This window comes from Homalodisca vitripennis, chromosome 3, assembly GCF_021130785.1.
Source record: "Homalodisca vitripennis isolate AUS2020 chromosome 3, UT_GWSS_2.1, whole genome shotgun sequence".
NCBI classification, from domain to species: Eukaryota; Metazoa; Arthropoda; class Insecta; order Hemiptera; family Cicadellidae; genus Homalodisca; species Homalodisca vitripennis.
In genome coordinates, this window is record NC_060209.1 from 141858350 (window position 1) to 141881492 (window position 23143).

Here is a 23143-nt window from a genome sequence, read left to right on the forward strand (position 1 = left end):
TCAAGCGCTAAGGAAATAACTTATATAACTTCCAGAGCAATCTTTGAACATTCTACTGGAACTTACTGTATATATATATATATACTCTAGCCCACTGCTTCTCACGCGACTTCCTATTGAATAACATTTTCGTCATAGAAATGTAATTCTTAAATGGCGTGATAATAATATTACTATAAATAAGAGATGGTCACTGAAAGATATTCCAGCCTCCTAATCCTCTTCAGAATAATTGGTAAGTAACTTTAAAGAGCAATTTGTTGGGGTCGGGACCGTGGAAGTGTGAAAGAGTTTCTTATAAGCACCAATGAAATACAAAAATGTATCTGTAAAATTCCACACAATCTGAAAGAATTGCTCTAACAGTTTCAGTAACACCTGGAGTATTTTAGGATATATTGCAGTACTAAGCTCATCGTAGTAATTTTCATGAAACCATTTATGATGTAATATTATGGTAGTTCTATAATAAATTTGATTTGGAAAAATACATGTTTATGGTACTTTTCATATCAGTTTTAATTGTTAAGAGTTACATAAGCTAAAAAAATAGAAACTGGCTCTTATTTTAGGTTTACGTTACGTATGAAAAAACGGTTTGGTTTGAATAAATTATATTTACTATGTCATAGTAGAGTTTCCTTGTTTCCAAGTTAAAAAAAAAAAATATAAACATAGGTCTGAAAAGTCTATTTCAGTAAAAAATTATCTAATTTCAGCAATTTAAATACTTTTCTGGTCTAATTTATTTTTGGTGTCCTTAGAGTGTTTGCATCTTTTCCCTGATCAAGAAATGATATACCGTACATACGTTGGTCTGAAAAGTCCACTTCAACAAAAAAAAAAATCGTCTACTTTCGGCCATTGTAATCTACCATGCTAGTCCTGTAGTAACTTTTGCATGTTGCCGCGATTAAGGGAATATATAATACGTTGGTCTGAAAAGAATATTTTGGTCAAAAATCGACTACTTCCCTTCATTGTAGTTTAATTCCGGTGTGAGGTATTTTTAGTGCAATAGGAGAGTTTGCGTCGTTGCCCCAATCTAGGAAGTTGGAAAAGTATACTTTGACCAAAAACGGACTAATTCTGGTCATTGTAATGAACTTCCAATACCATAGTAGCGTTTACATTCCTTACTCCAATTAAGAAATTATATGATACTAGCAGTTGCCTGCGGCTTCGCACGCAATTTTCCGTTGAAAAACAGTACACTATATTCACGTATTCTTTTTCTATCACATTCTAAACATTACTGAGATAATTGATAGTCGTTCCTTCGTGAGCCTCTTGGACGCATTATGAAGGTATGTACCATATTTCCTCTATCTTTCGTGGTTTTTGCTAGGTGTTAATAAGTTATTCAGGACAATTAATTTATATGGATGAATCTCGATAAACTAATTAGGCTAATAAAGAATCAAATTCGGTGTGTTAAAATTAATTTTCGTTAAAAAGATATTTCCAGTATTATTGAGGATTGTGCCTTCAAGTAATGTATCAACTAAAACCAATTTCGATAATAAAGCGTCGTCCTTTGGCTCTATTCATTTACCTTCGATCTAACCAAATTCGATTACCTTATGTGCAAATAATCACGGATAGGGTACAATGAGGTTGTTTTCATAATAGCGTTGAATAGTATTTTCATTGCATTAGATAGTGTATTGATCATTGGTGCAATCTAAATTTAAAATTAGGCAAGGACGTCTTCTATGCAACCTGCATTACACTACTGATCAAGCACTTTTAAATGTAAACAAATAATGTTTCTGCCTCTTTGATGAACTTCAGCTGAAAGTATTAACAGCTGTTAAGTATTAGTTCGCTTTGTATTACGTGTCGTAGCGCAGTCTGTCGGATCCAATATAAAACACTCCAACATCAACAACAATTTATAATAATTAAAAAATAAATTAACTACCTATTTAAATCGGACCAAATCATGAATCTAAACCATTCTAGAATCCCCTTCAACACACACACAGAATTTCATCAAAATAGGCCCAGTCGTTTAGGAGGAGTTCAGTCACATACACACGAACACATGAAATATATATATATATATATATATATATATATATATATTGGTCTGACAAGTGTACTTTAGTCGAAAAGTGATTAATTCCGCTCTTTGTGATTTAATTCCAGTCTAAGGTATTTTTGGTGCCATAGGAGAGGTTGCCTTACTGTCCCAATCAAGAAAGTATACGAGATGGTCTTAAAAATCTGCTTTCGTCAAAAAGCAGCTCATTCCGGTCTAAGTTATTATATTATTTACGTTATTTACAGTCTTCTTAGGGCATTATATTCATGTTTGTCAAACTCCACCTTTCTAGGACAGCAGGAAGTTGAGAAACAAAATAAAGTTTTTTCTAGCAGTTGCACCACCATCATAACCCTTATAATGGTCGATATTTTTGGAAATATTTTTGCTTTTATATTTAAGTCATGACGCATACGTTTGTAAAAACTTATCTTTCTAGGACATCGAGAAGTTGAAAAAACAAATTACAATTCCACTAGGGGTTGGATCATTTAAACCTCTATGGATGGGTGATCTGTATGAAAATGCTTTAGTTATTCGTTTTAAATGAGGCATACGAGTACCAAATTTTAATTTTCTGGGATGTCTGGAAGTTAGAGAATTAGTGATGAATGAGTATGTGAGTAAGTAAGGGCATTTGCCTTTTATAATATATGGATTACAGTTTTAAGAAAATAGCGAAGGATTTCTCTATGAGTATTTAATTCTTATTATATTATATAAGACTAGTTAAATAATTTACTAATTGGAATTTATTACAGAAGACTCAGAAATTATTAAGACTTATTCCCATTAAGGCAAGTTCATAAGATGATCCAGTGAAAGAATAACCATGTGTCCAAGTCTTAACAGTCAGTGTTATATTTTATTCATGACTTGGCAGCGGTTCTGGCTTACCGAGTCAATCCTTTCTCTAACACTCTGAGTTTACTTTAATGTAATCCAAGATTTCGTTCAATGTAACATCACAATGTAATCAATTCAATCCGATTATGACTTCTGACTTGGAAGTTTGGCGTGCGTTTAACGTTGTCTAACCGGATTTATTATTAGACAAAAATGTTATTTATACAGTACTCAAATGGCATTTTGATTGATTAGGCTAAAGGTTTGTAGGAAACAGAATATAAACCTATTTTAAAATTTATTTTTCAAATTCCTTGCATTAGAATACGTCATATTTCGTTTAAATATTTCCAGCCCTACCCCTATGGAGAAAGTAATTTTTTTAAATTTCAATGCTGCCCTAAAGGAAAATCCCTTCTTAAATTGTTTAGGAATGTACGAAAAAGCTCTGCATAGTTCAGTTGGCAATATTTAAATACCTGCAATTTAGATGAGTATAAGGTTATCGGGGAAATAAGGGGATCATGAGAAATGCGATTGCGTATAGAGAGGTGTGTACGAAATTATCGGCAATACTTTTGTAATTTTTCTTCGTGTAAAGGATAAAAAACAAAAATGCAACATAAACATGGGTAAGAAGTGCTTAGTTTCCCGTCTATCTGTATGTATTTGTTTTTTAAGTTATATTTAGAATTTAAGAAAATAAATATAAAAAAATTAATTTGGCATGGTTATGTTTTTGAAATATCAAATCAAGAAAAGATAATTTTATAATATCATAGCACGTGAAGGAAAACGATTGAAGTTTTTTATGCTTAATGACGCAAAGCATTAAATACGTAAAGATTATGAAAATATTTAAAGAATAATACAAGTTGCTAGATATAATTACATACATTTTAACGGCTACATCATAAAATTCGGCCAAGAAATAATGTAGATTGTATGCTTTTAAATATTGTAATGCGTGACAAAATTGTACTTGTTTACATGTTTGCGGCATAATAGTTTATAACAACTCTGTATTATAAACAAAGTGAAACAAGATACATAAAATGAAATGAAAAATCTATTGCAAGAGTAGAAAAAAAATTCCGATGATCCATAAAACACATCGATTAATACGGAGTGTTTATGGTCAGGGATAAATTGAGCCACACGGTGTTTCTTAGGCTCATAGAGTGGCACTAATTAAAGTAAGATAATTTTACAAAGGTTCGAAGTCCCTAGAATAATAGTCACGGTCAAATGGGCCAGAATTAAGCTCAACGCAGATCTATTATATTTGAAAACTGTAAGGCCTTGATGATATAAGTTTTATATTCCGTATTTATTAATTAGGTAAAATCAGGAAACTGAACTTACTACAGGAACTTTTAGTAGTATTTGCACAGGCTGTAGTTTTCTTGAATACTCTATGTGTAACCCAAGTGTGCAAACTGATTATTTGGATGTAAACATCAAAATCGGACTACGAGAAGCTAGCTAGTATAATTCAGTTCCATTATATCCGATACCGAGGGTAAATTTAAGCATTGGAACTTGTCCCGGACATAGTGCAGAGTTTGACTCAATGTTAAATATGAAGGCAATTACAATTATTATAACACTGAGTGTAGTTGGAACTTCTTTAATATCCTTGAACATCCTTTTTGATTCAAACATTGTCATTTAATTATTTTTGGAGGTATTATGGATAAAAGATTTAATAATAAGATTGCTTCTTATGATAATACTTCCATCACTTCTAACCCATTAGATAACTAAGATAAGATATTTAAACATAGAAGGAGGAATATTTATACAATATATCAGTTTTAACTTGCAGTATTGTAATATTGCATACTTTAGGAGGGATGAGACTTCCTTGCATAAATTTTAGAGGTCCAGCTTTCAAATACACATTGTAAGGTAAATCAACATATTATTCTATTACTCTATCGATAGATTGGAGCTTCACAAGTTCAGTGGGAGTTGCTCCAATAAAAGATCATTATTGCATGTTGCAGAATCGTTTATAAGAGTTAGGAATGGGTGTTTTTTTTAGAACTCATACTTGTGTGCGTATGTAGATGTATTTAGGTATTGAGCAACATCGCAAAGATTCTTGAATTTTTACAGTGCCATCCTGTAACTTCTGTTACTTCCCATATTTTATATCTAAAAGTAAGTGAGAGAATGCTAGAGCTATTAGGAGACTGTTAAGATGTATTCTAATGTATACGCAAAAGTAAAAATAAGGCACTGGATTACGGATAGAATGGCTTATTACAGGCTTTAACTTCATCAGCACAAGTTCATGGGAGATGTACAAACACAGGCAGTGTTTGTCTAAAATAAGGTTCTCAAAATTAAGGAATTTCGACACATCCATCGCATATATTTTGATTTAAAAAAGTTTTGTGACGCATTTTAGCTTCCTCTATGGTGTGCGTTGCGAGATATTGTGAGGAATGATTGTCAGCTACTCAAAAAATTCAAGTAGGCAACACGCAAATTTCTTACGGACTGAAATTTCCAAAATTGTTTCTTAGTACGCAACTAGAACGATTTAGTGATATAATGAATTAGTGCCAAGTTTTATGGTCCAAGACTTTATATTTCCTAAGGAAATTTGATCGGCCAGCCAGTGGTATGTGGTTTATATAATTTGTGATATGTATTTCGTAATAAGATGGACAGTGTATACTATAAAATACTGTGGCCGTGACTTATCCCGCATACAGAAAAAGCTAATTCGGAAAGCAGTTGCTCCGCTGAGACAAAGAATTTGAATTATTCATTTAAGCTTATCGGAGAAAAGTTTACCATACATAAATAATGCGAAATAAATTATTCTTGATAATTTATCTAATTTTGATTCAAGTGTACTGAGTTTGAAAGTTTTTAGTTTTTGGATTATAAAAACTAAGTTTGATGGTATTGGTTTTATTTATTAAAATAAATTCCTACTCTTTGTGTTTTTACAAATTTCCTAGACCTATATACTGTACGTAATATATAATGTATATATATATATATATATATATATATTTTGTTCACAAAGTTGTTTATAGTTAAAATACAACATTTTTAAGTGATTGTGAAAAAGTTAATGTGATAAATATACAAAGTGAGTTTAGTTTATCATAATGTCAGGGCAGATATATAAATAGTCACAAATTACTTTATCTATCTTTGTAATTTTTAAACCTTTAAATTGGACAGATAATCAAATTTAAACTTTGCAATCAAAAGTAACATTTTTTCCACCTAAAAAATCTGGTAAAGAATGGATCTAGACGACAAATTAAATTTGCACTACTGGGAATATGGATTAGGTAAAGGTAAAAGAGGTTAACCATTAATAAAGCTACTAAGTCATTATAAGTGTACAGTTTTATGTTAGGGCTATTATATAAATTGTTACACAGTATTTGGAATCACTTTAAGAGTGTTTGAAATATTGCTTTTTTTACAAGTAGTGGTAAGTTATAAAATAATTGGTGTTAAGACATATGTACGTATTTCGTTCAAATATTTCTCTGTAGAGTGTAAAAGATGAGAGGGATAGCGCTGCAGATTGTGAAACGACAAAAACAGGTGACCTCAAACTCGCCAACGGACAAAATGAAGGCTTATCTCTATGATTTGTGAGCTTTTCTTCGTCCAACTTTAGCCGTGTGGCAGCCTGGTTGTCGTTCACCGAATACTGCTCAATAAATATTCACTTCTCTTTCTTTATAGGATCACATTATCTTTGTGTATAAATGTGAGAAAAAACTTAATAGCAGACTTATATTTTCCGAAATGTAATAAATGTTTTATGACGTTAAAACAAACTATTAAAAAAAACACAATTGAAAGGATGTATATAGTAGACAATGAAGTGTTTTACGAGGCTATATTTCTGACAACGCTATCAACGTTCATTAATAGTAATATTTTATAAGGAATAGAAATAAAATTATAAAAGTATCCATCCCACTTACGTTACTATTTCACTTAACAAGCAACACTAATTGATATCTATGTTTATTACATAACAAAGTTTATATTGGATTGAAACTTGTTTGGTAAAAACGATGTTATACCAAAGGAATATGCCATTTTCATTATTGATTATGAATCACTGAACATTTGTACACGTCTAACACAAAGCAATATCCCGCGGCCCATCTCACTATAACTCGTGCCTGCGAGTTGTAACTGAGTTTAACTTGTAACTGGTTTAACAAAGTTATGTCCGTGTTAATTCAGTCACTCTACTGGACTGGCAGGTGTAAACTGTTACAGTCACTTGGCTCGATGATTCTGACCAACGATCAATTGTTACAAATAATAATTTACTCTTTTGGAATTTTTACTCTTAAAAATAATGGTTTTACGGTCGATTTTTAAAGGGAAAGTATTATATAGGTACAAGTAATTGTTACATCAAACACTGGAGAGCCAGTATCTGAAAACTATGTAATCCTATATGTTTATTGCTAAACAAGTGGATGAAACAAGAAGTGCCTTGAGGAGGCATAGTGTGCTATATCTCAATCATGTCATCTTGGAAGAAGGGAAAGCCCGCTTTGTTCCAGTCAAAGACTAGGGAGGACAGCGCCTCCATGAGGCTAGCAACATCCTTTAACACTGAAGGGGCTCCACCTACACCAACAGTAATCCAAGAGTCCTATCTTCCTATTGTCCATTCCACCTTAATATCTGAAGTGAAATTCCGTTTCTGGACATCCACAGAGTTCCCCAATTGACCCTTCGGTTTTCCTGTACTTGACCCATGTACATGCTTTTAAAAGTAACAATGATTTAAAATTTTATTTTAAAAGTCGCGCGGTATACACATACGAGTATTACTTTGTGATTATTTGTTAGTTAGTACTTAAAAGTCCTCTCTTCCACTTAACCTCTTCTTGATATCTCTGTCTTTGTAATAACATTCCGTTACCAAGCTATTTTAAGGTAAGATTGTTTCCACCCTCAACGAAATTGAATTCTGGTGATTTTCCCTAGGGAGGCTGTAATACGACTACGTTGAGTAGGGAAGGTGAACTTAAAGCGGCTTTAGAGTGTAAACGACTCGAACTGGTATATCACATATACAGCCTGCACTATAAATGTAATGCGACATGAAACAATGAATACAAAGTGTAATACATCTGTGTACTGCCTGGAGTATTTCGACTAATATGCATATGAAAAGGGTGTATTATGCCAAATAATTTGTGACACATATTTCGTATGGTGTCTAAGTAAGGTTGTCATTTGCTGAGGCAGTCATTGTTTTCTTTCTTAGTAAAGCAATCTATTAAATGAATAGAACCAACATAGGACCATAAGTCAAGCACATTTAAGACAAACTAATTAATCTGTTCTTTCTTTAAAGTTTGTTATTTATGATATATAATTTGAAAGGATAACACTTTCCGGGCATTTTCGAACTAAATATGTCACAAAAAAGTACAACGTTGCGTTTCGAGAATGAAAATCGTCCCTCTTCTTCAGGTGAAATTTAGTATGATACTTGATCTGATTAGCTTATTCAACTGAATTACAATCTAATCGATAAGGAATATTGTTTTATGTGTACTTTTATTGTAACGAGTATGTCTGAAATGTTTTTGGTTCACAACAAACCATTAGGATCAGATTTTACTTTCGTCAAGAAACAGCAACGTCGACGTTATAACAAGAGAGTTTTGAATTATTGAAAATTATAAAATATTGAAATGATCTAGTGTTTTTCACAGTTCTGATTAACACAATTCTCACTATTAAGTATCTAAGATTATATGAACCTACGATATGTTCTTTGTATTAACTTCTGCGGTAACCTGCCCCCTCATAAACGGTCAAGGTGGATTGGAATATTTTTAGTATAAATTGGAATTAAAGAAAACAAATGCACAGTATAATTAGAATTATAGTGATATTATTATTTCATGATAAATTATAATTATGAGATGTAGCAATGCTTCAGTGCAGTATTATGATATTTTCTGTTTGTTTATGTAAAATTCACACTAAATATCATATGCCTTCATTTATAAATGATTTCCTCATAAATACTTATTTTCTGTATTAGTTTGAACTGTAGACCAGACATCTTATTTCAATAAAGACCGGTTTAAAATATTCTGACTACAATTATTTACGGTTTAATTAACGGATGTTTAGAAGAAAATTGTACAAATCAAACATAACTACATTTACATCTTTTAGGTGACCACTAATATTGTAGGAGCTGAGTGCCAATTTATACTATATAAGTACGCAAACCGATTTTTTTCGATATACACATTATTCATAGGAAAAAGATTGATTGTCAAACACGCTAGTTTTGGTGCAGACAGAAACAGGAAGTTATAAAAAGGATTTTAAACATGGAAAGGTATTTTTTTTTCAAACAATATTTTTCGTAGCTCTATACACTTAAAAACCGTCCGTCAGACATGTGTTTATTAATTATATTTCTGTCAGACTAGACAAAGAGACGTAAAGTTACCTCTTTAAGGATGTGTATATGGTTGGGTAATGCTGTCTTGACGTGTCTCACGCTTAGTTTTAAAATTTTCAATCAAGGGAAGAAAAATGTGACCCGAGGAAAAGTTACAACTTCATATTTTTAACCCTTTTGATACCCTCTCGTACCGGCCAAAACTATCATGGCTAACGATAAAATCATTTGATTTATAGAAAAAGGCAGGCTGTACGCCTATAAAATACAAATTGGCTCCTGTACTTTAAAGTTGGTAAGTTAGTAGTTTTCTATGCATCATAGTAGTGACAAATATAAAACTTTGAGTTTAACCATGAGGTTAAGACTAAAAACACGGTGTTTCAGTACAGTTAATTCTTTCCATCCAAAGAGATGTTAAATTTGGTCCACCGAATTGGCACTAAAATTCACACAAAGGGGCCACAAACCGCCACCAAACTTCCATTAACTCTTGTTGTTGTGGGAAACTGCAGATGGAACCACTAACTGTTTTCGGTTCTGCCATTTTATGTTATGTGTTAATCAAAAACACCGTTGCAAGTTAAGAGTTTATCCACTCCTTTGTAATTAAATATATATTTTCCATCAACTCTAACGTTTGCAATTTTCGTTAAAATTCCTGCCATCTGCACTATCAAATTTATACCTAACATCCATTCAAACTAAATAGCACGAAGACAGAAAATGTATTCTTCCCATAAAATGCACGAAACCGTACATAGGCTATTTTGGAATGGTATGCAAAAATAAATGATACTCAACAGATTATGTTACTATGTTTAGACACAACTTGAATTAATATATGTAATAAAACATAAGCCATATTATTTCAAAAAAGCCTATATCTAAGTGTATAATATTTATAACATTAGTACAAATATAATTTTACATTAGATTGAAATTATATTTATAAATAATATTAATTATTTTGTGTTACATACGAGTATAGTTTTCATACTTATCACCTATTGGTTATACACAAACGGTTGAATGCAAAGATCCGCTAATCATTCTTATTGTCTCTGATTAGTCAAGGATCACGCTGATTTGAACGCAATAGCCCGAACCCATCTCAGGCACCTAAAGCTGTATTGTAAGGGTAGTGTCGCGTCCCATAGCCGAACTAATTGTCATTGCTCTGGGCGTTTCTCTCTCATGAGGAGCTCTAATCTTATGATAGTTAACTGAACAGATATTTTTTCAAACTATGTGGTTGCTAAAACCTACATTACCCGTTTTTAACCATCCCCATCTAGCCCTCTTGGTTTAACATTTGAATATAATATAATAACATTGATTTTGTATTCTGAACCTGATTTAACTCTGTACCTGATTCGTTGTTTGTAACAAATCACCCAAGTAAAATCAAACAAAAACTGAGATAACATATAAATATTATAGGTTCTCAAGTATGTTATATCTTTTCTACAATTAATAAAAAGTTCGAACTAAGTTTTGGTTCAGAAAATCAAATAAAATTTAAAACGAAATATCAAGGCTATTGTTATATTTATCAAACTACTGTTCACTTATTTAAGGTACATATTATTTTGGTTTAGTCATAACTTTAGCGATAAAATTATTATTACCAATTAGCTCAGTTGTTATAGCATTTCAAAATAAAAGCTATCTAATAAGTATAAGAATATATTAAGTACGCAGGGTCATGTTTACAATATTTACATAAACAGTGCCGCGAAGCAGGCAATAATTGCACTTAAGTAATTGTTACATCACAAATTAGGTAATGTTTATATCGTAATACTAGGTTTACTTAGATCTTGTACAATAGATACACGTACTCTGTTATTAATAACATAAATAAACGCTGGTTTTAAAATCGCAACAAATAAAATAGGTTAAACAGGGACTGCGAATCGTTTTGAGCAAGTTTAAGCTTAAATTCGTGGTATTATATTATAATTTACTTTAAATAAATTACAGTGTATCGAAATATATTACATTTAATTTATTAACATGTTTTATAATCAGTCAAGAAATATATAAAACGGTATTTTAAACCAAAATGTAAGAAAGTTTACATTAGGATTTTACGTTAAATAGGTAGCCTAAACATGATATACTCGTAAACACCTTAAGTGGAGTTTTTATATATGCTAAACAATTTTTAAGAAATAACAAAATGTTTTTTAACACACTGAACAAATAACACAATTAAGTTTTTAGTACGCTTTGTTTTCAAGATTTGTTTTTTATATACTTAACAGTATGAATATGTTAAGTTTTCATGTAATATAACTGAAAATGTATACATTTTAATTTTGTTTTTCGTATGGTAAAAACACCGTTATTCATCACTCAACCTAGTCTGTCTGGTAAAACGCGATTGCGTTCCAAAAACAAAAAAATATGCATCTCATGATGAAAACTACTATTGCTAATGAAGGATATTATCAAGTGGTTTAGTTTTATCTCAATACTACAATAAAAAATAATATAAAATATTTGAAATATCATATAATCTGAGGTATTGATACCTTCAATTAGAAATATTGCATACTCTTGTGATAGTTGCCTCTGAATATATATTTCGGTTAGAGAGGTACTATAGGTTGGTGATATACGACAGAAATTATCAAACAGTAATCATCTGTATGGATAACAAGTGTTAATTTCAATAAACATTGAATCACAAAAAGTACTTGCTCCGCCGGGAGTCGAACCCGGATCTCTCACTTGCCGGGTGAGAGATCCGGGTTCGACTCCCGGCGGAGCAAGTACTTTTTGTGATTCAATGTTTATTGAAATTAAATAATGCTATTGCCATTTTATAACAATTTAACGATAACAAGTGTTAAATACAGTTGATAGCAACAGCTAGTTAGCAATGTTTTAGTTTAAAGCACTTCTCCGGGTGCAAGGGGTATGTCAAGTCTTGGACGGCAAAGTCTTACAATATTTCAATCCCTTAAAAGGTTAAAGTTTCCCTTAAAGTTCTTAGGTTTCATAATTGTGAAAAATGTATATCAGCATTGTCTAACCGTTATACATATACACATTTATTTCCATGTTCCTTATATCTTTTGTATAAGAATAGATGTACTAAGTTAATATTTTACAGTAAGAAAAAATGTCTACTTGCTACAAACAAACGTTAAGGTATTAACGGTGGCTGGTTCATATACTTTTAAGATATTTAATACACATGTAACGCGTTGATATATTGGAGTCGAGGAATGCAATATCAGCTGTTATCAATCAGACAACAATAACGTGACCTGAGATCCACATTCTTATCTGGTCAGGTGTTGGCACAGACTCGCAAGTTTTTGAAGTAAAAGCTGCAATCATATGACTGAAAATTATAACAATGCAAATTGAAGTTTAGAATCCATGGAAACGTTGCTATAAATAAAGTATGTAATATCTATAAAAGGACAGATTTTAAGAAGGTTTGACGATTATAACAGTTTAAATTATTACGGAAGGTTATTTGAAAATATCTTATCTTCTAAATTAGTTAATTAACATTGAAATTGTAACTTTGAAAAATGTTTAACACTTTTAATTTGTCCTAATTAAAACAAGTCCAGAGATTTTAACTTCAATAACTTTCCCTTTATTACAAAAAAAATTAATGGCGGGGGGCCCCCCCCAAAAGGTTACTAATTTGAAATTTTTGGCACGACCCCCCCTTAGCCAAAAAACCCTTGGTAATTTACCCAAAAAACAAAATTTTCCCGATTTCCAGGGGGGGGGAACCAAAACCCCTCCGAAAATGAAGGAAAATTGACTCAGGGGCGTTAAAAAATTTTAAATCAATAAAACAAATTTCTACTAAAATTTATTTTTTCCGACTTATAAATTTCCCTTTCTTTTCCCCAAAAAGTTGTTAAATTTGAAAAAATTTTTTAAAAACAATAAGAATAAAAATTAAAAAGCTTTATTTTAAAAATTAAAATACCCCGGTGCCCAAAAGGGAAAAATTTGAAAAAAAAACTTTAGTTTAAAATTTTTTTAAATTAATAAAAAAGAAAAATAATGTTTTTTTTTTTAAAGAAACCGAAAAAATTCTTTACAATTTTTAGATTTTCAAATCAAAATTTTTTTAAAGGAAAATTTTTTTGGATCACTGCCAAAAAGTTAATTTAAAAAAAAAATTTTTATTTTGGATTAATTCCCCTTTTTAAATAAAAAAATTAAAAAAGTTTACAAAATTTAAGGTAAATTATCAACAATTTTCAAAAAACGAAACTTTTATTAAAAAAAAATCTAAATTTGACCCCGAACCCGTTTTAAAAAAAAAATTTTAAACCCCAAAAAAAGATAAAGAAACAAAAAAATTTTACCCCATTTAGTTTATTGTGGCCCGGGGGTTTTTTTTAAAATTACCAAGAAAAAAAATTAAATTTGTTTGAAAAAGTACCCGTTTTTTTTTAAATTTTAAGAAACCTTTAAGGGTTTTTAAGGGTTTGGAGAGCAAAATTTTTTCCTTGAATCCCTTTTAATACGTGAAATTGCCCGAAAAAATTTAAAAATTATTTTCCAGAAAAATGGAACCTTTTGGGGTTTAAAATTTTTTAAAACCCTAAATTAAAAGTTTTATCGGAACTGAATTGGAATTTTTTGGGTTAAAGGCTCAAATTTAGACCCAGATAAGATTTTAAACCCCGGAAACCCAGGGGGGGGAAGAAGGAGGAGGGTGGGGGGGGGGAAGAAATTTTAAAATTATAATTTTTTTAAAGAAAAAATTTACGGGGAAAAAAAAGAGATGAATTGAAAAAAATTTCTAAACATTCCCCGAAATTTTAAAAAAATTAAAAAATTATTTCCCTTAGCCGAAAGATTTTTAAGTCTTCTTTTAAATTTTATTAGTGAAGGGGTAATTATTTTTTTTCAAAATTTTCCAAAATCAAAAAAAATTTTTTCAAGATTTTAACCTTGGTAAACGGGGGCGCATCCCTTATTCAAAATTTTTATTCTTTTAAATTTGTTTAAAAATTTTTTAATAAATTTTTTCAATTTAAAAAAAAATTTTTTTACAAAGAAATTAGAATTTTATTTAAAAATCAAAAAAAATTTAAGATTTTTTAAAAAAATTTTGGATGAAAATTTAAAAAACAAAAATTTAAAAAAAAAAACCAGGCCAAAAAAGAGCAGACTTTTAAGGGGAAAAAGAAAAAGTTTGGCCTTTCATTTACATTAAAAAACCCCCTTTGGGCTATCATAAATGTTAAAAAAAAAACCCATTTCCCCTTAAGAAAATTGGTCCAAAAATCTTTTTGTTTTTAAAATTTTTAAAAAAATTTAAAAATTTAAAAGTAAAAAAGAAAAAATTTTTAATAAAAAAATTTTTAGTTAAAAAAATTTATTTTTCTAAAAAACCCAAAAAGAAGGGGTATGGTTTTAATTGACTTTTATAAAGTTTTAAATAAAAAATTTAAATTAAAATAAAAATTGAAAATTTTTTTTTAAAAATTTAAATTATGTAAAATAAAAATAACTTTAAGGAAATTTTAAAAAAGTTTTTTAAAAAAATTTTATATTCACTTTAAAAGAAAATTTGGTAATTTTGGTAAAAAATAATAGAATTTTTTACCTTTTATGTTAGAAAAAAATGGTTAAAATTCACCATTTAAAAATATAAAAAACCAAGATTGAGTAAAAGACCTTTCGTTTATTAAATTTAGCGTCGAATTTGAATTTTCAGAAGTATCAAAAATATTTTTCTTTTGGTAAAAAAGATATTTGGTTTTTTTCCTTTTATTTGTTTTTTCTGATTTTCGGTTTTCCCCGAGTTTTTTCTTTTGGTTTCCCCCCTTATCTTTAAAAAAAAAAGGGGTTTTCCATCAAATTAAAAAATTGTTTTTTTTTAAATTTTCTAAAAAATGACCCCCTTTTTTTTTAAAAAAAACTTTGAAAATTTTTTTTTTTAACGGGTATCCCGGGTTTGATTTTTACCCCCTTTTAATTTTTTGAGACTTTTTCGGAAAAAATAACATTGGGGCCTGTCCCACAATTTTTACCCTTTTTTTTTTTGGAATTTTAGTTTTTTTCCCCAAAATGTTTGGAAGGAAAAACCTTGGAAAATTTATTCTTTTCCGTTTGCTATTTTTTTTATTTTCCCAAAATTTTTGAGTCAAAACAAAAATCCTTTAATCGCCCCTTCTAAAAAATTTGTATTTTTTTTTTGGGGTTTTGAGTTGTAAAACCCCAAAAAAATTTTCCCCTTTTTTAAAAATCGCCCTTAGACGGTTAAAATAAAATTAACCCTTTTTTGGGGGAAAGTTTTTTAAAATTTTTTAAATGTTTTTTTTTTTTTTAAAAATAAAAAGGGGGGAATAGTTTTTAAAATTAAATTTTTAAAACATTGTATTTTTAATGTTTTATTTCCCAAAATTTGTTTTTAAGTGCCTTCGAGGGGGCAAACCCCCTTTTTAAAATTATTCATTTAATCGTTGTTTTTATTGCCCTTTGGGGGCCCTGAAAAATTCTGAAATTAAAAGGGTTATTCCCCTATTTAAAGGTTCCCTTTAAAGCTTGAGGTCGGAACTTTTTTTTCTTTTTAATCATTGGAATGGCATTGTTTTATTATTTTGTTTTTAAAGAAATTTTGGGAGTAAATTTTAAAACCAAAAAAATTTTTGGGGTCCCAATTTTGTTAAACTTTTGAGTGTTTTCCCTTTTTTTTTTGTTAAAAAAACCTTTTTGGAATATTTTTTTAATTAATTATTTAAAATTTTTTTTTCCCTTACGATTTAAATTTTTAGAAAAAAATTTTAAATTAAATGGTTTTGAATTAAAGAATTTTTTAAAATTTTTGAATTTTTAAATAATTTTTATAGAATTATTAATGCAATTTAAAATCCTTTTAAAAACAAATTTTTTTAAATTTTTTAAAATTTTAAACAAAAAAATTTGAATTAAAAATTTTTTAAAATTGTGTCCCCCCCTTTAAAACTTTTAAAAATAAAAATCAAAGGTAAAAATAAAAAGAAAAACCCCTTTTAAAAAATTAAAATAAAGCTTTTTTAAAAATTTTCAAATAAAATCTTATATAATAAAATTTAAAAAATAAAAACAAAAACTTAAAATAAAAAACAAAAAAAATTGATGAAAAAAAATTAATATTAAAAAAACAAAAGGTTTAACAAAAAAAATTTTCAAATCCAAAAAAATTTAAAAATTTTAAAACAAAGCAAAAAAATTAAAAATTTTTGAAAATGGAAAAAAACAAAATTTATCCTTTTTATCCCCACAATCCTAAAAATTAAAACCCAAATTCCAACTTATAATTAAAAAAAAAACCCTTTTTTTGTTGTAATTCTTGTAAAAATTATATTTTTGCCTTTAGGTAAAAGGGGATAAAATAACTGATATGTGGTTTTTTTTCCCTTTTCAAAAAAGGAATTAAAATTTGTATTTTTAGATTTTCCCATAAGTTTTAAAAAATTTGAGACTAGTTTTAATATTTATTTTTTTCTTTGCCAAAAAAGATAGCTGATATTCTTTTTGGGGTTTAACCCCTTTAAAAATTTTCATTTTTTTTTAAATTTTTAAAATCAAAAAAGAAAATCTTTTTACCCATTTTTTTCCCAAAACCAAAAAATTTTGGGAAGAGAAAACCCAAAAAATTTTTTCCTTTTCTTTTGAAAGCACCCTTTCCCCGGGGCTTGTTTTTGTTTGGGCCGAAAATTAAAACTTTAAGTTTTATTTTAATTTTTTCAATTTTTTTTGGGGGGTCCTTTTCCACTTGAAAATCTAAATTGGTATTTAATCTTTTAAATTGCACTAGGTTCTCAAAAAAAAGGGCCCGGGGGGCCTTTTCAAAGGTTCCTTTCCCCCCCCCCCTCCCATAAAAATGTGAGGCGGGGGGGTTTGTTTTTTAAACAATCATTTAATAAAATGTTGGGTGGGTTTTGTAGGTTAAACCCCTATTGATATTTTTCCAATTTCCCCATGGGGGTTTAAATTTTAAATTGGTAAAAATTTAATTTTTTTTCCCGGGAAAACAACAATTTTTGTTTTTGGGAAAAATCCAAAAGGAAAGTTTTAAAAAAGGTTTAAAAGGTTTTTAAAAAAAAAATTTTTTTGGAAAAAAAGTTTAATTGCATTGTTTGTTTTTAAATGAATTTTTTTCCATTTAATTTTTTGAAATTTTTTTTCCTTTGGTCAATTTGAACCCAGAATGTTTTTTTTAGGAACGCCAATTTTCATTGTCCAATACCCAAGTATTTTGAAATTTCAATTTTTTTTACCATTTGAAACATAAAATATTAAAATAATATAATAAATTTATAAATATATAAATTTTAAAAATTTGTTTTTTTAAAATTAAAAAAAAATAACTCAAAACTAAAACTTTTTTTGAAGGGCCATTAAAGAATAATCGAAAACTTGTTTTGTTAAACCTGTGAAATTTAATTTTCCTGGCCCGTAGGAATTATATATATTTTTTTAAATTTTAAATAAAAATTTTATTTAAAAAAATTTTCCCCCGGGGGACAAAATTCAAACATAATTTAAATATTTTAAATAAAAAATTATTTTTAGAAAATATAAAATTTTATAAAATAGTTTGAAAACAAAGTTTTAATAAAATCGAAAAAATTTGTTCTTTTAAAATTTAAATTTTTTGAGAAAAAACAAAATTTTTTGCGGGGAAATTAATAATTTTAAAGGGGGAAAAAAACCGAAAAAAAGAAATTTTGGTTTATTTTCCCCGTAGTTTTTTTCAAAAAATTTGATATTCTTTTTTAAAAAAATAAATGGAAAAAAATTTTATTTTTACTTTAAAAAAAAACCAAAAAAATTTAGACCTTTAAAAACCAATTCTTAAGTAGGATCAAAATTGATTTATAAAGGGTTTTTGGGGTTTAAAAAAAAATTTTTGGTTTTAAAAAAAATTTTTCCTTTTTTCCTTTACTTTTTCAATCTTTAAAGAATTTTTTAATTTTTAAAATTTTAAAGGTTGATAAAATGTGATTTTACGGCCCAAAAAGACTGGTTTTAAAAAATTTTTTTAAAAAATTAAACTTACATCTATTTAAAATCCAAAATTTAAATTTTAATAATTTTATTAATTAACCCTTAAATTTAATTAATTTAAAATTAAAATACCCAATTTTTTTAAACATTGTTTTTTTATGTAAAAAAGGAAATTAAAAACATAAAATTTTTAAGAAAACACTAAAAAATTTTTCAAAATTTAAAAAAAAAATTTTTAAAAAAAAAAATCGTTTTTAAGAAAAAAAATTTTTCCCATGATTTAATGTGTTTTTTGAGCGAAATGAATATAAAGATTAAAATTTCTTAATTTTTGGAAATTACAAATTTTGAATTTGGTAACCCCATTATTTCCCCCTTTATTGGTTTTGAATTGATTAAAATTGATTGGATTGGGTATTTTTTTAAAACCCAAAAAAATTCAAAAAAGGCTCGGGAAGTTTTTAACATTTGATAAAACTGCAAAAAATATATTAATATTGTGAAATTACATTGGAAAGGGTTTTAATAGGTAAAAAAAATTTTTCATTTTTTATATGAAAAGTAATTTTCACCTTTTTAAAAAGTAGAAAAAAAAATTTTTTACCATTTTTTAAAAAAATTTTAAAATTAAATACGGGAAACTCATTGTTGTTAAATAAAACCATTTTAAAATCTTAAAAATTTTTAAAAAAGGGAAAACTTTTAAAGGATTATATTTTTTTTGAAAAATTTTTTAAAAGAAAAATTTTTTTTCCCAAAATTTATTCTAAAATTTCCCTTTTTGTTTTAACAAAGAATTTATAAAAAACATAAAAAATTTTATAAAGTAATATTTTTTTTTAACCCTAATTTTAATTCTTTTGAAAAATAGTAAAGAAAGAAAATTGAAAAATTTTTAAAAAAATTTGTTAAAAAATAAAAATCCTTAAAATTTTAAAATAACCCCCTTAAATGAGTTTTTAAAAAATGTATTTTTGTTTTTAAATTAATTTGCAAATTTGGAAAAATTTTGGTTAAAAAAAAAATGTTAAAAACCTTCCCCCCCTTGGAAGAGTTCCCAAATGTTAGAAGCAAAAAAAGGCCCCTTTTAAAACTTGAATTTTAAAATTGGGCGAATTTAGGGGCTTCGCCTTTATGGGAACAGAGAATTTTAAACCCCTTTTATGTTTTTAAAATATAATGGGTTTTTAAAAAAAAACCATTAATCGGAATCTCATTTTCAATTTTTGGGGAAAATTTTAAAATTTTTTTCATTATAATTAAAAAGGGAAAAGTTTTTTTTTATAACAAAAATTTTTAAATTTTTGAAATAAAGTTTTGGGTACATTTTAGTTCTTTTACAAACGTTAAATTTTTAGAATTGGGGGGAAAATTGGGGTTTTTAATTTTTTTAGTTTTATTTAAAATGAAAAATTTTTTTTTAAAAATTAATTAATTGAAAATAAATTAAAATTTTATTTTAAAAAAAATATTAAAAACCAATTTTTTCTTATTTAAAATTTAAAACAAAATTTTTATTTTGGAAAATAATTTTTTAACTAATTTAATTTTAAATTTAAAAAAAAAATTTTATTTTTAAATATTTAAAATTAATTAAAATTTTTTCCTTTTTTTAATTTAAATTTTTTCAAAAATAAAAAATTTTTAAAAAAAATATTTTTTAAAAATTTTTTTTAAAAATTTACACAAAATTCATTTAGTTCTAATTTAAAAAAAATTTTAAATTTTAATTTTCTTTGGGATTTAAAATTTTAAAAATTTATTTAAGGGAAAAATTTAAGTTTAAAAAAAATTTTAAATTTTTAAATTAAATTTTTAAAAATTTTAAAATAATTAAAAAATTTTTAAAATTTTAAATACGTATTTTTTTCTTTAAAATTAAACTTTTTCCAAAAATTTTTTTGGGGAACTTAAAAAGGGTTTCATTTTTTAGTAAAAAAAAAATACAAAATTTTTAAATTCATATTTTTTTTGGGATTGGAAAGGGAAATTTTCTAATAAGATTAAAAAAATTTCCGGGAAAAAAAACTTTTTTTAAAAATTTTATTAAAAAATTAAATTTTTAAAAATTTTTTAGGTGTATTTGTTTATAAAATTTTTTAAAAAAATTTTTTAAAAAAATTTTTAAAATTTACAGTATGTTTTAAAATCTGAAAAATTTTTGGGGTTTTTTTGGGGAAATTTTTAAAAAATTAAAAAAATTTAAAACCCTATTAAAGGTTTTGTATTAATTTTTTTAAAAATATTTTATAAAATTTCCCCTAATTTTTTTTTAAAATTTTTTGGGGGAAATTATTTTTTTTAAAATTTTTTAAAAAAAATTTCCCCGGGGCTGAAAAATTTCCGGGGAAAAAACCCTCTTTTTTAAAATAAATTTTTTTTTTCTTTGAAAATTGGGTAAAAATTTGATTAGTTTTATGAAAATTTTTAAAATTAAAAAATTGAAATTTTTTAAAAAAATTTTAAAACCATTAAAATAAAAACAAGGCCATTTAAAAGAATTTTTTTTAAAAAAAAAGAAAAAAATTTTTTCCCAAAGCCCAAGTTTTTTTTTTCCCTAAAAAAATTTTTACCATTTGAACCCTTTTCAAAAAAAAAATTTAAAAAAATTTTGATTTTTAAATTTAAAAATTTATTTTTTCCCCCAAATAAAAAATTTGAAATTTCAAATTCCTTTTTTTTTCCAAAGTTTTAAAAATAAAACAGTTTTTTTAGAAAAATTTAATTTTTTTAAAAATAAAGTTTTTTTTTTTCCATTTGCCTTTAACAAAATTTTTTTGTTTCTAAAATTTTATTTTTAAAATTTCTTTATTTAAAAAAAAAAAAAAAATTTTTTAGAAAAATTTAAAAAATTTTTTTAAAAAATTTTTATTATTTCTTTTTAAATTTTTTTAAAATTAATAATAAATATATTTATAAAAAATTTTTTTAAAAATACCAAAATAGACAAATTTCTTTTCCATAAAATTAGTTAAAAAATTATTCAAACCGATCCTTTTTTTTAAAAGGAAAAATCAAAAATACTTTTTTTTTTTAAATTTTAAAATTATTTTAAAATTTAAAACCCTTAATTTAATTAAAATTTTTTGAGATTGTTTTTAAATTTTTATTTTTTAAAAAACCCCCCCTTTTAAACCTTTCATTATGTTATATTTGCGTAGTTTAAAAATTCGTAGTTTAAAAATTTTTGCTACAATCCTTTTTGAAAAAATGAGTTTATAATTTCATGAAAGATTTACTTTCGTCAAAAATAATTAATCGCATTACAAAAGGGTTTTAATTTTTCTCTAGAATTACGCATGTTATGGGGAAAATCTAAATCAATATTAAGAAGTTTTAAAAAAAAAAATGTAAATTTTTTTTCAAATCAAGGAGCTCCACCAATTAAAAAATTTGCTTTGTAATTAAAAAAGTTAAAATAATTTTTTTTAGGTTTTTGATTCAAGGAAAACCCCATAATAAAATTTATACCTTGTTAGGAAACCGTTTATCTCGTTTTTTATTTTTCTTATCATAAAATTTTTTTTACCCCTTTAATTGTAAAAAAAATTTTTTCAGTGAATAGACTAGCCAGAAAGGGACGGGGGGGTTTAGCCAAAAAGCAGCAAGGTCTTCTAATTTTTTTATATAAGTAGAAAAGAAAACCCCTGTAATTACATAAAACCCAATTTTTTGTTCAGGGAAATAATTTATTAATTTTATTAAATTTTGTTTTAAAAGTTTTTTAAATTTTATTTAAAAAAAAAACCTCAGGTCAAACCCCTTACTGTAGCTAAAAGTAAAAAAAACCCTTTTTTGTATAATTTTGTGTTTTTTTAATTTATTTAAGTTTTTAATATTTATAAAATTTTTTTATCGAGCTTAAGGGGGGGAATTATAAACTTTAAAAAAACCCACCCCCCCCCCGTTGAACTTGGGTTTGGGGGGGGGGGAGGGGGGGAGGGTGGGGAGGGGGGGGAATAAACCCCCCCTGATTAATTAAAGGGTACCAGTGAGGAAAGCCTCGGAAATCGATTATCGGATATGGGGGCGCTCCCCAAATTTAATTTTTCGGTTTAAATTGTGACCAATCCCGACCCCTTTTTGGGGTTTAAAAAAAACTAATTTTTTCTCCTGAAAAAGTTTTTAAAAATTAATTAATAATTTATTAAAATTCCCCGAATTTTTTTAATAAATTAATTAAAAACGAAAAACGGGAAAAATTAAGTTAAAAAACTAAAAAATATAAAAAAATTTATTTTTGCATTTTTTTTTTTTTAAAAAGGTTAAATAAAGGTACTAAATTATTTTAAAAAACCCAAAATTTAAAATTAAAAGTTTTTTGAACTTTTGGTATTTAAAAAAATTTTTAAAAATTTAAAAATTTAAAAAAATTAACTTTTTTTTTCTTAACTTTAAAATTACTTTTTATCTTTAAAAGTAATTTTTTTTTTAAATTTTATGCCCAAATAATTAAAATATTAACCTTTAAATTTTAAAAAAAATTTCACCAAAAAATTATTTTTTGAAAGTTTAATGAAAAATTTTAAAACTTTAGAAATTATAAATTTTATTTATTTTTGAATAAAAAAAATTCATTTTTTTAAAATAAATTTTTAAAAATTTTAAAAAAAAATAAAAGGTATTTTCAATAAAAAATCTTTAAAAAAGTTTTCTTAAAACCCCTTATTTTTTTTTTTTTAAATTTTTTTTTTATTTTCCAAAAATATTTTAAATATTTTTAATTTATTTTTAAAAAAAAATTTTTTAAAAATTAAAACTAATTTTTTGAAACTGAGGGATAATTTTTTAATATTAGAAGGTAAATTAGTTATTTA